The sequence below is a fragment of the Adiantum capillus-veneris genome, chromosome 8, assembly GCF_014529385.1.
Source record: "Adiantum capillus-veneris isolate H3 chromosome 8, ASM1452938v2, whole genome shotgun sequence".
NCBI lineage: Eukaryota > Viridiplantae > Streptophyta > Polypodiopsida > Polypodiales > Pteridaceae > Adiantum > Adiantum capillus-veneris.
Window position 1 is genome coordinate 125,760,987 of NC_140938.1, and position 17,378 is coordinate 125,778,364.

Here is a 17,378-nt window from a genome sequence, read left to right on the forward strand (position 1 = left end):
TCCCTTTTGCCACGTTATCCCCATATCTGTTGTAATCCTCAGGGTTACTCACTATCAGATAGTGATTCCCCTTTTCGTCTCGGAATCTGTCTCCATCATCATAGACTCGAATTATCTCTAGTCTCTGAGCCGGTCTTTCTTCAATAAAAATACACTTGCGTCCCCGATAGTCAGAATAAACTAAGGCTCCCCTCGAGTTAGTTCCTTCCAAGAAGATTATAATGAACTTGGTTTCGTTTAAAGGATGTAGGGAGGTGCTCTCCCCTCGCATTGGTTGAAACCTCCTGGCTGTTGACTCCCCATCATGAAGAAGGACTTTTTCAACGAAGTTTCAATATCACTACCCTCTTCAATGATCGGTGCTAATGGGTCTAGTCTCGTCTGAGTTACACTCTCTTCGGTGGACGTGGTGCTTACTTGACTTTTGACACTTTTAGCTCCCGACTTAACAAAGGCTCCTGACCTTAAATACATAAGAATGAAAGTTGGGTTGCAAACTTAAATCTTACTTGGACTCCTTCTTGTGCGGCTTTGTGATGATCTCCTTCTGGGATCTACACAAGGATGGTTAGTCTGTTCAGAAGGGTTTTTCCCTGAATTACCAAAAATCTTTCAAATATGTACAGCAACCACTTAGTCAGCCTTCTGGTGGTCCAATTTCAAATATGAAATGATGGATGGGATCTATATGGAGAGTATATCCTAGTAGTAAAGTCACAAATTGCAAAATATGTCTGAATCACTACTTTCTTAGTCTATCGCGATAGACTGACAATTTGCTCAGCACAAGTCAATTCAAAATTGTGACTTCACCCTTGAGTTCCAGTTACCCTGTATAGCCTATCCCTCAAGTTTTATGAAGTTTGGACACTTGGGTTGGGTTTTGGTCCCATTTTAGTATTTTAGTCAGAGTCTGATTCTCTATCTGGGCCTTAGATTGACTTTAAGTGGTCTAAATGCCTTGAAATTTGGTGTGTGTGCTGTATAGGCTCTGATAAAGCTCTCCCTAGGGGAAATTTGGAAGATATGGTCCTTAGCAGCAGTTTCCTTAGTCTATCGCGATAGACTGGCAATTTTCTCCCTTTTTAGCATTTTTCTCAAGTTTTCTCCACAGCTGGTTCAGCCTCTCCTTGTGTAGTGCATTGACAAATTTGGGCACTGTTTAGACATTTGGTCAAAGCCTTCTTGCCCTTGTCTCTAAATTCAGACTCTAAAACACCAGTTTGGAAGTTTTGTGGTCAAGATGGTGTTCAGTTTCACTCAATTTTTGTGAGTACCCTTGTATTGATGTGTTAAACCTGTGGTATAAAGGTTTTTTCCTTGTTGTTAGTCAATCACCACCTTCATCATTCTATCGCGACAGACTAGGCAGAGAGTAATGGGGATTTAATTTTTGTCTGTTTTTGCATAGTTGTGTTCCCTGTGCCCATATAAGTCTATCCCCCAAGTTTTATGAAGTTTGGACTTATTTTGACCTTAGACTCAAGCACTTAACAAATTTCACTCTTCTATGGTAATTCACAACTCAAATGCACTTGAAGTGATGAAAATTTGATGACACTTCATCTTAAACTTGTGAATATCAGTCGTACCACCTGACACAGTCAGTTTACCCTAGGCTAATGGTCATATCTCTTCTTGGCCTCTTTAGGTTCACTTAGTGTTTTCTTATGACAATCACCTGTTTCTTTTTGTTGGTTTTGGTCGCAATTTTTATGTTTTCTCAAGTGTTGGATCATAAATTTCAATGTCTACTTTTTTCACCCCCTTCAAGGGTATATGGTGTGGGTTTTGCTTTCAAGGCAAGCAAACAGCCTTATTGTTGCTTCTTTTTGTTTGTTTCTTGCGTTTTTACAGCGTTTTTCTACTCTATTTCTACACAAGTATAACAAGCACTCAAAACCAAAAACCATAACTCCACATTATCCTACTTAACTAAATCTAACTAGTCACAGACCCTCGGCAAGACACAGGCTTCCTGGCTATCCACTAGACCTCAGGATACTCTATCTTGGATCTTGTTCTAAAAGTTTAAGCTCTCTCTAGTCAAAACTAAAGTAAGCTAACCAGCACACGAGTGACGTAGATCTCCCTACTTAAGGTCTTGTGTCCCCAGCAACAGCGCCAATGTTTTAGGGCTTAACTACTCCCCTGTTCATACTCACAAGCACGACACAGACAACATACTTATCATCCGATGACATGACTAACCCATAGGTGCACGTAGGCAATCTCGTTAGCTTGTCAGGATGAGACCAATCTATACATACGCACTTTTATGATGCATCAATCACTAACCCTGGTAGAATGCAACCCACTCTATCCCTAACCTCTCACAACACCGTTTACACTTCCAATGAACTCGAAATCTCATCAAACCTTGTAGGCACCATACTCTCACTAGGATATACTTACCTATAAGTCTAATCTCACCATATTTGAACCCTAGTTGTCTCGAATACAGTCGCGATAGACTAACAGGGCATAATCCAAAAGTGGGCGAAACTTAAGTTCATGAGTATCTATGTATAGCTAATCTCTTTCTCATTCCATAAAGCACTTGATTGTTGAAAACAGACACTGTTTGTGCTACTTACAAACAAAACAAGCTCGAGGAAGGATCGATCGCAAACAGCTCGAAAATGTGAATGCGTGGCGTGGGCGCGTAGCTCTCGGAGAGACTACCGCGATGGTGTAGTCACGTCGTGAATCCGGTGAGGGAGAAGCGTTGTGAGCGGGATGAAAACACACACAGCGCCTCTATAACGACCCGACACACACTCTTGGAATGATACACACACACGCTATGGGGCACCACTCGGCTTACACAATACACCTGGCCGAGACAGGGAACACACCTCTCGAGTGAGAGGAAAGAGACTATCCACTTGTCCACTCCACACAGACACACACACACACACACGCACACACAAAAAACTCAGCTCAAAAGAGGAGAATTTCTGATTTTTAGATACAAATGAGCTTGGGCCAACACCAATGGGGCAAACAGCTCACACAATATGGGTAAAAGATACCAGATACAATCACAAACTAGAGCAGAAACTTCGCTCATAGGAGAAACTTACACAGAAAAACAACAGGAAAAGAGTGAGGAATTTGGCAAAATGGACAGCGCCATCGCGTCTGGAACGGCCCAAAACCCCAGTCTACAATGTCAAAGTGCTCAAATCCGACCTCGGATGAGCAGTTTACGGCCAAAACAGGCTCCAAAATGAGCAAAAACATAGCTGCGGCTGTTCCTCCTCCCTTCTCCACGTTTTTTCTGGTCTTCTCTCTTTTTTTTCAGTTCCCACACTTAGCTTTATTACTTGGGCACCCTTGGCCTTTTAGATGACCTCAAACGGACCCCGAACAGGCCAAAAACTGACCTCGCAGTGCATAGTTGTCACCTTTTTGCATCATTCGCACACCTGGCACTCAGCTTTTTTCCAATAATGCATCTCACCACCACGTGAAGTGGACCCAAAAAGTGGTCCTAATGATGACCTTTCTGCATAACTCTCACCAGAAAACACCCACGTTGTGTCTGTCCTCATCCGCGTGCAAATATTGACCTCGTTCGCCCTCCTGACGCCACTAGATGCAATCTGACGCACCTGCTGACCTCACGTCGTCGGCCCGCGGATAGCTTCCTCGAGAAGTTTTATGCGCTACCAACTTCTCATCATTGTATAAAAAACACACTGGTACTGGTAATAGTGAAAATCGATGCACTATGTACATGCTGTCCTACCTGTACACATGTGGGCCCCACATAACCACCTGGCTAAGGAAAATGGGCAATCCTTTATTTGATGCACCATGCATGTATATGTACATATGCGCAATCCTTTGCTCCAAAAAACTCCTGACATAATTTGCCCATCCCCTAGCCTGCTAGATCATTCATGATCAGCAGCAGCAAAAAGAGATATTCATGCCACCTGGATCCCATACAAAAACACTTTGCATTCCCTGCATCAAAAGATTAATCAAGGTTTCACCTGGTTCCCAAGGAAAATATGTAGAGATTCCATATATCAATCTTGCATCAAGAAAAGCATCAAATACTTTGGCATAGACCGGCATGTGCAAATATATTCCCTTCTCCATAGCTGAGAGGTCTCCACTAATCATTTGCGTCATTGATTCCTGCTTCTTTGACAACTCAACCTTGGTTTGCATCAGCCCTTCAATCACTTCATAAGGCCCTTCACTTTCATCTTCAACTTCATTCGCAAATGCGACTAAACCACACTCCTGGATTTCTTTATCCATCAAAATAAATGCAACATCAGCATCCTCATCACTGCTGGTAGTGCTATCACTGTCCTCATCTGTCACCGTGGAAGAGTCTTCATCACTAGACTCTTCCTCATCTTCATAAAGCTCCTCTAATCTTTTCCTTGTGTCCATATTATAAAGCTTCTTGGTACCTGTCTTTCCATAGAGGCTAATCGTACCATGTCGCCAATCTTGAACAGCTCCCACTGCACGTAACCACGGTCTGCCCAGTATAATAGGATATGCTCCCAACCCTGCTGGCATCACATGAAAATCAGCCACTTCCTTTGCATCATATGCCTCCACTTCTAAGCTCTTTACAACACCCAAGCATTTTACTTTTTGATGGTTTGCCAATCTGATCCGAAAACCTGACACCCCAGCCACTGTGAGACCCATCTTCTCAACGCATGAGTGTGTTATGACGCATATTTGGGCTCCGCCATCCACATAACCTTGTCCCAAATTTTTCCTTTTATGCCACACATCTACTATTGGACAAATGTCTGGTAGCTCGTCCATTGCCAACACCTTCACTGAACCTCTCTCTGGCTCTTTCTCCATTGGGTTAACCATCCTCTTCCACTGTCGCTTTAGCTTAGGCACCATCTCTATAAGCTGCCCAAAAGTAACATCTGCCTTCCTGCTCGTCAAATCCTCCTTCAAGTCATAGCTTAATTGCCCATCCCCTAGTGGAAAATCTGAAACATGAAACTTTCGACGAGCTCTCCTTTTCCTCTTGGCCTTGACATCCTTGCCTTCATGGCTCTTTCCTTTCTTCTTGCTAGGACCTGGGACACTTCTTCCTTCCTTTTCCTCTGTCGTCCTCTTCCCAATAGGCATCACTAATGTATCCTCTAGCTTTGATGCCTTCTCCAAGGTGACTACACTTAGCACTTTTGTCTTTCCCTTTTCCTCCTGGGTTAATCCGCTGGTTCCTTCATCTCCCTTAATTTCGATGCCATAATCATGCGACCTAGTTAGCACCTGTTTTGGCAATGGATACATGTCTCCCCCCATCCTTGGTGGCTTATCACATTGCGGGCTGATGTGACCCAACTCTCCACAATTATAACATGTGGGCGTCTGTCTCCAAAACCTACCATTGCTTTGTCCAACACCATTCCTAGGCCTTTCTTCACCTCCTGGCTGATTTGCAAACCTCCCTCGACCTCGATTGTTTCCCACTTGACCTAGCATGTTTAGGCTGAGATTCTTCATCAAATCTACCATTTGCCTCATGTCTTGCCTTAGCCCATCATCTTGCACTGCTGTAGTGACCACTGCTGGCATAACCTGAGTAGTAATAGGAACCACTGGTTCGTGATGAACCCCTGACATGCGACCTTGTAAAGACTCTATAGGCTGAAATTCAGACCTCATGGACAAAGACTCCACCCCTAACTGGCTCATTTTCCTCAACTTCCACTCTTTGTTCCTTGCTACCTCTAGTGCATCTTCATATGTCCTAGGCTTCTTTAGCTCCACTCTCCAACGTATATTCTCCCAAAGACCAGCCAAGAACTTGTCCTTCTTCATCATGTCAGGCGGGGGTACCTGTGGTGCTAAAGCCTTGCACATTCGCTCCCATGCCAATGAAAACTTACGTATGTACGCATCTACTGGCTCACCTTCCTTTTGCACCAAAGCCTGTACTTCTTGCCACACTTTGTCAGGATCTTCTATCTTCACAAACTCCACTTCCAACCCATGCCTTAGATTGTCCCAACTCAATCTTATAGGTGGATCTGCTACACGCAACTCCTCTTCAAATGCTTTAGACCAAACTCGTGCATCACTCTTCAAACAAATTTGGAGAAGGCGTAACATTTGCGTAGGGTCATGAATCTGGTTGCTAATGCAGGCAACCTCCATCTTTTCCAAAAATTCTTCCACATCTTCATCACTTCTTCCATGAAACTCGGGATAAGAGAAAGCCATGGCTACCCAAATTATGATGCTTTGAGAACCCCTTCGAACACACGTGCAAGAACCCAAAACTTTTCAATACCCAATCCCCAGAAACTTCAATGGAGCTCAGCTTTAGATGAGAACAAACACATGCACATCAAATGAGTTTTCATAGTTGATCATTGGAATTACCACAGGCAAAGGACATTCCAGGATCTCTCTCAATCTTCTTGGTCCAAACATAAAGACTATGCGCTGCTGGAAAAAGATCTTCCTGGACACATGAACATTAATCTGAATTCTTTGAGTTAAATGAAAAGGAGTGAACTGAGGGCCATTTTGATCATCCATTAAAGCCAACCATGAAGCTCCCAAAAAGGCACACCTGACTCAACCTCTGATTTTGCCAAAATTTCAGCAGCATAACAGCATAAAATGGCTCAAAAGACCAAAAGACCAGCCATCATAACTTGGAAAAATTTTGACAGAGTTTCCCCAGAAATAGAGCAATGAGAACCCAAAATATAGATTGTATCAGTATGCATAAACTGCCAACAATAGAACCCGAGCATCAAATAGGAATCACTAGTACATAGCCTATGGCGAGGTCACAAAAAGGGTGCTCCAGCTACCTGTATCACCGAAAGGATCTCTACATTTGAGAATTCCCCAGCTCAATAAAAACCTCACGCTATCGACCCTCACACGAAGGCTAATGCAAATCGCGTATAGTCAAGTCTCAGAAATGACTATCTTCCAGACCAAGTCTCAGAAATGGCTGGGACTGCCAAATAAAACCATATATGGCTCCACAAAGGCGTACCATGGCAGTTTCCACAAGTAACGTACAATCCAACAGACAATGTGCTCAAACAGGCGCCAAGTGATTCATACCCACAACCACTGCAAGTGACACCACTGCTAATATATCACTGTACTCCAGCTACCTGTAACTGTGTAAATCACCTATGCCTGTACCTGTACCTGTCCCTGTAACCTGTAACCTGTAATCTGCAACCTGTAATCCCGAATCTTGAAGCTTGAAGCTCGAAGCAGAAGGTACTCGAAGAAGATCCTCCGTGGGAGCGCCAAAAAAATGTGAGCGGGATGAAAACACACACAGCGCCTCTATAACGACCCGACACACACTCTTGGAATGATACACACACACGCTATGGGGCACCACTCGGCTTACACAATACACCTGGCCGAGACAGGGAACACACCTCTGGAGTGAGAGGAAAGAGACTATCCACTTGCCCACTCCACACAGACACACACACACACACACACGCACACACAAAAGACTCAGCTCAAAAGAGGAGAATTTCTGATTTTTAGATACAAATGAGCTTGGGCCAACACCAATGGGGCAAACAGCTCACACAATATGGGTAAAAGATACCAGATACAATCACAAACTAGAGCAGAAACTTCGCTCATAGGAGAAACTTACACAGAAAAACAACAGGAAAAGAGTGAGGAATTTGGCAAAATGGACAGCGCCATCGTGTCCGGAATGGCCCAAAACCCCAGTCTACAATGTCAAAGTGCTCAAATCCAACCTCGGATGAGCAGTTTACGGCCAAAACAGGCTCCAAAATGAGCAAAAACACAAGCTGCGGCTGTTCCTCCTCCCTTCTCCACGTTTTTTCTGGTCTTCTCTCTCTTTTTTCAGTTCCCACACTTAGCTTTATTACTTGGGCACCCTTGGCCTTTTAGATGACCTCAAACGGACCCCGAACAGGCCAAAAACTGACCTCGCAGTGCATAGTTGTCACCTTTTTGCATCATTCGCACACCTGGCACTCAGCTTTTTTCCAATAATGCATCTCACCACCACGTGAAGTGGACCCAAAAAGTGGTCCTAATGATGACCTTTCTGCATAACTCTCACCAAAAAACACCCACGTTGTGTCTGTCCTCATCCGCGTGCAAATATTGACCTCGTTCGCCCTCCTGACGCCACTAGATGCCATCTGACGCACCTGCTGACCTCACGTCGTCGGCCCGCGGATAGCTTCCTCGAGAAGTTTTACGCGCTACCAACTTCTCATTATTGTATAAAAAACACACTGGTACTGGTAATAGTGAAAATCGTTGCACTATGTACATGCTGTCCTACCTGTACACATGTGGGCCCCACATAACCACCTGGCTAAGGAAAATGGGCAATCCTTTATTTGATGCACCATGCATGTATATGTACATATGCGCAATCCTTTGCTCCAAAAAACTCCTGATAGCGTATAGCGAAGAGGATAAGACTCTCTCTCTCTCTCTCTCTCTCTCTCTCTCTCTCTCTCTCTCTCTCTCTCTCTCTCTCTCTCTCTCTCTCTTACGACACAGGATTAATATTCAAAAACAATGTTATTCCAAAATGGTTCTAAGGTGACTTTTATACTTTAGTCACCTTAGCTCAAAAATGTACATGGGGTTCTCTTACTCATTATTACAAAGTGGGAACCAATCTGAGTACTGACTAACTAATTAATCTTTGCATGACCCAGACGAATGGATCAAAATGATAAGACGTCTTTGACATAAAATGGGAATTTGATATGCTTTACAAGATGGCCCCATTACAACAGTTGGACAAATGGGGCTCCAACAGTCTTCTCTTCTTGCCATGGTCAAGACATGAGAATCAACACCTACGCGAAGGCTTGTCTTGGATCGATGTCTACACTTCGAACATTGAGTCAGTGAAAAACAATGAATTACAATTTGTTGTTGAACCAGCTTCACTAGAAAAATTTGTTACAATCATCACAACCTCGTGCAGCACGAACAATTCCGACAATGCCAACGTGATAATCAACACCCCATCAAAGCAACCGACTAAGAAACCATTTGCTTTGCATTTTTTCAAACACATTGGAATGACCAATCAGGATTTCCACGCATCAGTAAAGAAGCTAAACCCACAACAACGACTCATACTCGATGACGTCATGGTCAAAAAACGCATAGCACCATCAGAAAAGATACATCTCTTACTCACGGGTGGAGCAGGCACTGAAAAAATGTTCACGCTGCTCTTGCTAGTTGAAGCCCTCATTCGATTCTACACGCACAAGTCAGGTCACAATGCTGACTTTCTTAAGGAACTGCTAATGGCATATACATGGAAGGCAACATTCAACATTGGTGGTACAACTATATGCTTAGCTTTACATTTGCCTTTGATAACTGCCGCATAGACAAGTCTTGGAGCAGAAAAGCTAGATGCATTGTCCTTACTTTATCAAGATTTGGAGCTTGTAGTGTTTGATGAAGTCTCCTTGATAGGGTCAATTGTCTTCTCTTTGGATGACTCAAGTCTTCATGCCATCAAGAGAAAACACTAGCCTTTTGGTGGCCTTGACGTCATACTCTGTGGTGACCTCTACCAAGCTAGCCTAGTCAAAGACTCTTGGATATTCACAAGCAAGCAACCTCTCATTAGGGTGGAAACACCTTCGTACTGGCGTGAATTCCCTAAGTGCTACGAGCTAATGATTACAATGAGACAAACCGATGAACAGTTTATAGAGGTGCTCAACCGAATGAGAATTGGTTCACACACCAGCAGCGATATTGCATACATTAACAATTCATTCCACAGGGAGTTACCTGTTGCCATAACCATATCACACCTATTCTACTCTAACAAAGCGAAGGATGAGCACAACGAAAAGGTTTTCGCACAATTGCCCAGTGAGCCAGACATATTCAAAGCAATTCACAAGCATGTCAATACTTGCAGCAAAACAATAGCAATACCATTGGATGCCAAGCAAATTGCGGGGCTGCAAGCAACATTGTTCTTGAAGCTAGGCTTAGCCTGGTAGAGCTATGTGCCGGAAACCTAGACATTCTTGACGGCCTGGTCAACGGTGCAGAAGGCATTGAAACGCTCTGCACTACATTTTCTAGCACGACATGTCTCTGGATTCATTTAACCAATCCCAATATAGGGTGACAACAAAGATATGAACATGGCCATCTCCGCACACCACTCACATCGGCTAGCTGGACGCCAATTCTTCGCATCACACGTGAATTCCAAAGTGGAAAACCACCTCAACACCCTCACACACAATCAATTCCCGATTCAGCTTGCTGCAGCACACACAATTCATCGATCGCAAGAGCTTACACTCAACACATTGGCTTTGAGTCCTAGAGGAATTAGATCTCATGGGCGCACCTACACTGCTCTCACACGCGTTCGTGGCACTGCAAATCTGTATTTGATAGACAACCTGCTCCTCGAAAATGTTTGTGTCGATCCACATGTCCTTGAAGAGCTCCATAGATTGAGAACAGAAGCAACTTATTCTCCAATCCAAAGCAACTACATCTCCACCAAGATACACATTATATTGTGCAATTACTGAACGTCGTTTCCCTTAGAAAGCATGTGAACATATCATCCATGACACAAGTCTAACGGCCTCCGATGTGTTGTGCCTCCAAGAGACTCAACTACATGCGACGACCATTCCAGGATTCCAAATCATATCCTCAACACAACTACACGGCATCTCAATTCTCCATAAAAGCAGCCTAATACCCACGCAAACACACATCTTCATAAATCAGACACTTGAAACAATCCGTGCAACTTTCACTGCACAAACAAGCGCGTGGCGACAGTTGTCTCGCTCTACAAGGCACCGATGTCATCGCTTCTAGGGTTCCTAGAGAGCATCTCTAGCCTCCTCAACTCAACGAGAACCATGCATCCACTGATCATAATGGGAGATTTCAACATTGATGCACTTGATGCGCCCATCACATACAAGACCCTTTCCACCCTCATTTGCCAGCACGGAGTCCACCAACTGATACACCATCCAACCACAATACACAACTCTACGCTAGACAACATATGGATTAGCAATGATCTTCCACAAACCAGTCTGGCACCAACTACAACTACTGGTCGGACCACTCAGCTACATATCTCCTCGTCGCGAAAAGCTAACCTTCCCTTGTCTTCTGTAGGCCGTTGTGAGTTCTTACCTTGTTTTTTTTAACCCCGTGGCTGCTCGCCAACTCTTGCCTTTAACGCTTCCGTCGACTGCTCTCTCTTCTAGATTCTCCGCCCAAGTATCTCCTACAACGCACTCTTTTTCCTTTGCTTGCAGATGACTTCGACCTCTCCACGCTGCTCTCTATCCTTTGTTCTCGTCTATCGGCCCTTGCCAATGCTCTTCATGTGCAAACTCTAGGTAATTGCTTGTCCATTTTTCTTGTCCTAGCTTGCTTTACCTGTTGAGGCCACCTCCACTTGCTCTAACAACTGACTCTTCTCTCTCGGCCTCAATGTGCTGCTCATTGTCCTAGTGTGTGACTCTCGAGGACTGCAGTTGCACGACCGCCATTATAGAAGCAGGTGCCTTCAAGGCGAGCCTCCACACTAATTCACACGGTCATGGACAGGAAGGGATCAATGGCCCACGCCCATTTCGAGGATCGGGTGCAATTTGAGCGCAGTGCTTGAAAAAAACATTTTTCCAAAAACTTGGTAAACCTACATATGTGAAACTACAAAGGTAAAATGACAAAATTTGAAGGTTTTTACACCGAATTACACTAATTTTTTTAAAATTTTGTAGGTTTTCTCACCTTCAATTTTAAAATTTAGAGGTAAATTTCAAAATTTGTAGGTGGGATTATACTAAACCTAGGTTTTTTTCGAGCACTGTAAATTGAGCCGTCCAATGCGTTTTGTATAAATTTGGGTAAATAGGTAAACGTGGCTGCAAAAAAACTAGTAAATTTGAGCCGGAGGCCTAAGAGCATTTACGAGCCAAGAACGGTGCGCACACACACACACACGTGACACAGAGTGTGAAGAGATGGCTAAGAATGGGAGACAGAATCAGTTACATACCTTTATGTTGTGTGTGCGTTTTTGTGCAGTTGCCTTTGATCCAACATCATCCACCTCCACATGGAATGGTGGGGTTTGCAAACAGAATTGGAGAGCCAAATCTTTTGAGAAAGTGCTGTGATCTCCATTGTGCAATGCAAAAGAAAAGAAACTGTGGAAGCTCTCTTACTCTAGACCGCTTGCAGGTATCAATGTAATGTGTAATTTGGAAATCCGAGTTTTGCCGAGGCAGCATTGACTCTATCATCAAGAGAGCCAAGATGTCAAGATGTAGAGGACATAGGGTGATTCGAGGACGCTTGCACCCTTAATTAAGGCACCCTGTTGATTGTTTCGGCATGTGTGCCATCGAGTGAACAAGATTCCCACAGTACTTTTTACGGTCCATCCTGTCCTAGTCTATGGATCATGAAACCCCAATGTTTGAATTGGGTGTTGCATGAGATTCGATTCTTCTACCTTGATGCTACAAGGCTTGAAACCTCCACTTACATACAGCATGTGTTGTAGAGAGATTATTGTCGAAAATATTAATTGGCAAGGGGACAGCCCAGTTACTTGAGAATAGATACAACTTCTGTCATTTGGCATAAGAGTGCAAGGTTCTTTTTTTTTGCCATACAATTGTGAGTGGAGAGATGTTATATTGACTCGGAAAAGAATACACAATCAGCCTCGAGCACTACATGTGACTTAAGGGGGCAAAGGTTCAAAAAGGGGGACTTGATCACAAACACAACAGAACCCTGACAAAAAACTGTTAAGTAACACCTCCCGAGTAGCTAATGCAAGTTTTTGCTTATCTTATGTGAGTGATGAAACCCCGATGCTTTTGTTCGAGGACTCAAAAGGCAGGTATGCTGCTTAGACTATAATACAAGGTGCAATACACTAGAAATGCTTCCAATGTGAACACTTTTCCACAAGGCTGGATGCCTTCTTTGCATCAAAAAGACCCTTGCAAAATAAGACTCCAAACAACACCCAGAAATGATGTGTCTTTTGGATCACCAAATCAGCTGCAGAAAGAAAGCTGGCTCTCATGCCATAACGATCAGTTAGAAGAGTCGTTCCAACGGCCACTCATTGGAGTAATGTGAAGGCCTCGCTGATTGCTCTCACATGATTGTTGACGAGCAAGACTGAGCAGGATGGAGGCAATTTCTGGGTGGGGAGGGTTTTCATTGATTGCAACTTTGCCCTCTAGGTACAGCACGACCTCACTCATATGAGGCCTGTTCATGGGATGGTCTTGAATGCACCAGAAGGCCACAAACAAAGCTCTTCGAACATGCTGCCAGTCCTCCATGGTAATACCCAGTTTAACGTCAATAAGAGACTGTATATCACCTTTGATTGTTGCATCAAAAGCCTCTTCAGGGAAACAAGAACCACTCTCAAAATTATGGTGCCCACTTATCAGCTCCAATAACACCATGCCATAGCTATACACATCAAACTTCGTACATCTGGCCCTTGCCTGGCATCAGAAATTCTGGTGCCATGTAGCCTGGCGTGCCTCTTGCCAAGGTTGCAACTGAAGAATCCTCTCTGGCCATTAGCTGTGCAAGCCCAAAGTCTGCAATCTTGGGACATAAATGCTCATCCAAAAGTATGTTTTGAGGTTTAATGTCACAATGTATGATCCGATGCCTACACTCCTCATGTAAGTAGCCTAATCCCTTTGCAATGCCCGACGCAATATTGTACCGCTGCCGCCAGTGCAGAAACATTGCTGGATCATTTCTGTGTTTGCAGAATAGCCATTTAACAAGAGAACCATTCTTCACATATTCATAGATCAGTATCCTGTGCTGTTTTTCCAAGCAAAAACCGAGCAACCTTACAAGGTGTACATGATGAATTCTTCCTATAGTAGCCACCTCATTCAGGAAATGATTCTTTCTGTGTGCTGAGGCCACCTCCATAACTTTGACAGCATTCTGCACGCCGGCCTTTAGCGATCCCCTGTATACGATGCCAAAGCTCCCTTCACCCAAAGTATTCATGAAGTTGCTTGTTGCAGATACGAGTTAGGAGTATGACATCTCGATTGGACGCTCTGTGAGGTTCTCAAGATCCGGCTCGGGCTTGAATGTGATAACTTCTGGCTTCTTAAATAACTTTGCCTTGGCAATCCAGCAAAGGGTAAGAATGATCAACACAAACACTCGCTGCTGCTGCTCCCACTGCAATCCGAAGAATTATTCCAGCGTTGCACGAAAGCACACCCGAGCAACCTACATTCAGCAAACACACTTTGTATTGTAACTCAATAACAATAAATATGTCTGGTCGTTTTTGAAAATATGCGAGACCATAACTACCGATCGACGGCAGGGGCGCACTATCAGTGTCGCGTGGCATTTAAAGCCGTCGGATCTCCGCAGAAAAGGGGGGGGCGGGGGGGAGGGGGGGGGGGTTTTGTAGTTATGGTCTTGCATTCATTGCAGTGGTGCGCGATAGGTGGGTTGGATAAGGTTGTGGAGTGCAGATGGAGTGATCAGGAGTTCAAGGCGCGACACTGTCGTAATGTGTGTGGTTTAGTTGAGAAGGTGCAGAACCTCTGGTTGTGAGAGTTCGTGATGAGAGTTAGAAAGACTTTAAGATAAAGCGTTTATGAAAAATCACCAACTCTCTTTCTAAAGATGACTGGAAAGCTAGGGAAGGTGTAGAACGTCTGGCTGTGAGAGTTCGTGATAAGAGTCACAAACACTTTAAGATAAAGCATTTACGAAAAATCATCAACTCTCTTTTGAAAGATGACTGAAAAGCTAAGAGCGTTCGTGACAAGATAGTCACAAACCCTCTCCTCTATTATGCTTGAAAATTGCTTGTTTTCGTAGACGAGTTCGTGATGAAATGATCACCAATTCACATCCAAATTTACTTAAAAAGAGCAATTAAGAACACTAAACTTTCAGCCATGAAACTTCAACTCTCATAGAAGCACAACTTTCAATCAAAACCCAAACCTCTTTCATAGTATCATGTAGCCTCGCCCCCAATTACATAGTCGTAACATCAAACAGCTGAAAGGATTCCACGAGCTTCCACCTTCATAGCGACCATTTCTGAATTTGCAGAGATTTAAGAGCTTCTATAGTGAAGCCCACACACCATTTTGATAAGGGGAAACCCTAATTCACTCCCTCACAAGCTCAGATACAAGATTACGAAGAAGCGGGACTGCTCTACACATAGATTGAGCAACCATGAAAGCAATTGCATAGTAGAGAAAAATTGCAGATTTTTCTGTGAAAAGCAACCCTCCCTCTCTTACCCACAGCAGTATGAGCTACTGTGTCAATTTCTGGACCATTTTGCCACTTTGAACCAAAATTAGATCATTTTCAGCTCATTTTTTATGCAAAAATATCATTTTTGATGCGAAAATTTCCAAACGGAGTCAGAAAAATCCCTCAATTTGTGGAATCACTCACATAAGCATAAAAATCATAGATAAGAATCTTTTTCATCAATATGCCATTTTGGATCACTTTCCATGCAATTCTGCAACGGCGTATGTTATCTGCTATTTTTCGCAGTTTTTGCCCGCATCAGTCTTTATAGGGGAGATGATTGTGCCACCATGAACACTTGGACTATGTACATTGTCAAACCAAATTAGCAATCTTATTAAGTGGAAAAGCACGCAAAGGCGCCACATTCAGGGCCACAATTTTTCGGATAGGCATACACATGATAGCGACTGCAGTAGCCGCTTTAGCATATATCACAATATGTACTTTATTTCTTTTCTTTCCATGCATCAAAAAGTGTCAAAAGTGAGGTGAATGTTTTTATTTCACACTATATACGTGCCACGGCACGACATCCACCCTCTCTGAACCTGCACATCCTCCAGCATGTGCCAATATTTTCCTTATGTAGGTTTAATCTTCATTAATATCCACAAATATTTGGATGTCATTTTCATCTTCTGCAAAGTCTTAAAGATCATCCTCTGCTTCTTCATCCTCATCTTAGGTTCTTCATCATCATCTTGTTGTGAATCAAAAGGATCATTATCATGTCTCCTCTTGAACATCTTGATTCTTTTGCCTGCTATGGGAATTTTAAGCTCTGTTCCATTGAGCTCCCTCAAAGTATGTGTAGCATTTTCATGCACATGTTTGACAACATCGAGACCAAACCACCTTTTTGCAAATTTTCTTTGTGTGGTGTGTTGGTTGTCAAGGCTACTGTCATACACTAGGACCCAATCACCCTCTTCAATAGGCTTTGGTCGAAGCCTATGTCTTTTATCAGACCTATCTTTATTCTTTAGTCTTGCATCCTTCAATCGCGCTTCTGCAATGTCTATGTCTTCTTGTCTTCTTTCCAATTGCTTTATGTGCAATGCAAGTAGATTTTCCCTACTTACACCATCTTCCCAAGGTAGAATGTTCCAAGTAGGAACTACATCCTCAATTGGCATGACTGGCTTTTGACCATACATCAATTCAATAGGCAATTAACCAGTCACTGAGCTATGACTTGTATGGTCAGCCCATAAAGCATATGGTAGCAACCTTGGCCATTCACATATTCTACCTTTGCATGCCTTAGTCAAAGCTTTCACAATAGGAGGATGTTGTCTTTCACTTTTCCCATTTCCCTCTGGATTATAGCACAAGTCAGGGTTGGTTTGATAGCAATTCTTGTAAAGAAATCCCTTGCTTCATCTATATCTAATTCACCTCTATCATCAACTATCTTTCCCACACAACCATAGTGACAAATTACATCTTCAAACAAAAATTTACAAACAGCTTCTGTAGTTTTTGTCCTCAATGCACACCCTTCCACTTGGTTTGTCAAGTCTTCTCGTGCAAGTACCAAGTATCTCATTTGCCAAAGTCCTAAAGGCATGTGACTAGATCAACAACCCATTTATAGTGCATGGCTAATGGGTATGTGGGATGCAATCCACCCCGATGGCATACATTGGAATACATTTGGCATGTCACACAAGACTCCACAAACCCAGCCACATCCTTATACATGCCTTTCAATCAATACCTTTCTTTCACTTGCGCTGTCATGAAGCTCTTTGATAATTTTAAGTTGAGTAAGCTTGTCACATACTACTAACAATGGAGTCCCATCTCTTCTTTTAGAATGTTCCCATAAGTAGCCATCCCTCAAGAAGAATCCATTTGACTTCTTTCTGATCCTTTTGAATTCTGCTTTAGTCCAATCATCTTGCTTTTGTAAAGTACTCAGGTAGCAGCCTATGAACAACCATTCCTCCTTGTAAAACTCCTCTGAGAAGGACTCAAGTGAAGATACAATG

At 43.3% G+C, this 17,378-nt stretch overlaps 1 pseudogene; it reads right to left on the bottom strand.

Moving 5' to 3' along the window:
- Positions 1 to 12,047: 12,047 nt before the first annotated feature.
- LOC147452910 (G-type lectin S-receptor-like serine/threonine-protein kinase At5g24080 pseudogene) lies at positions 12,048 to 14,414 on the bottom strand (annotated as a pseudogene).
- Positions 14,415 to 17,378: the final 2,964 nt, after the last annotated feature.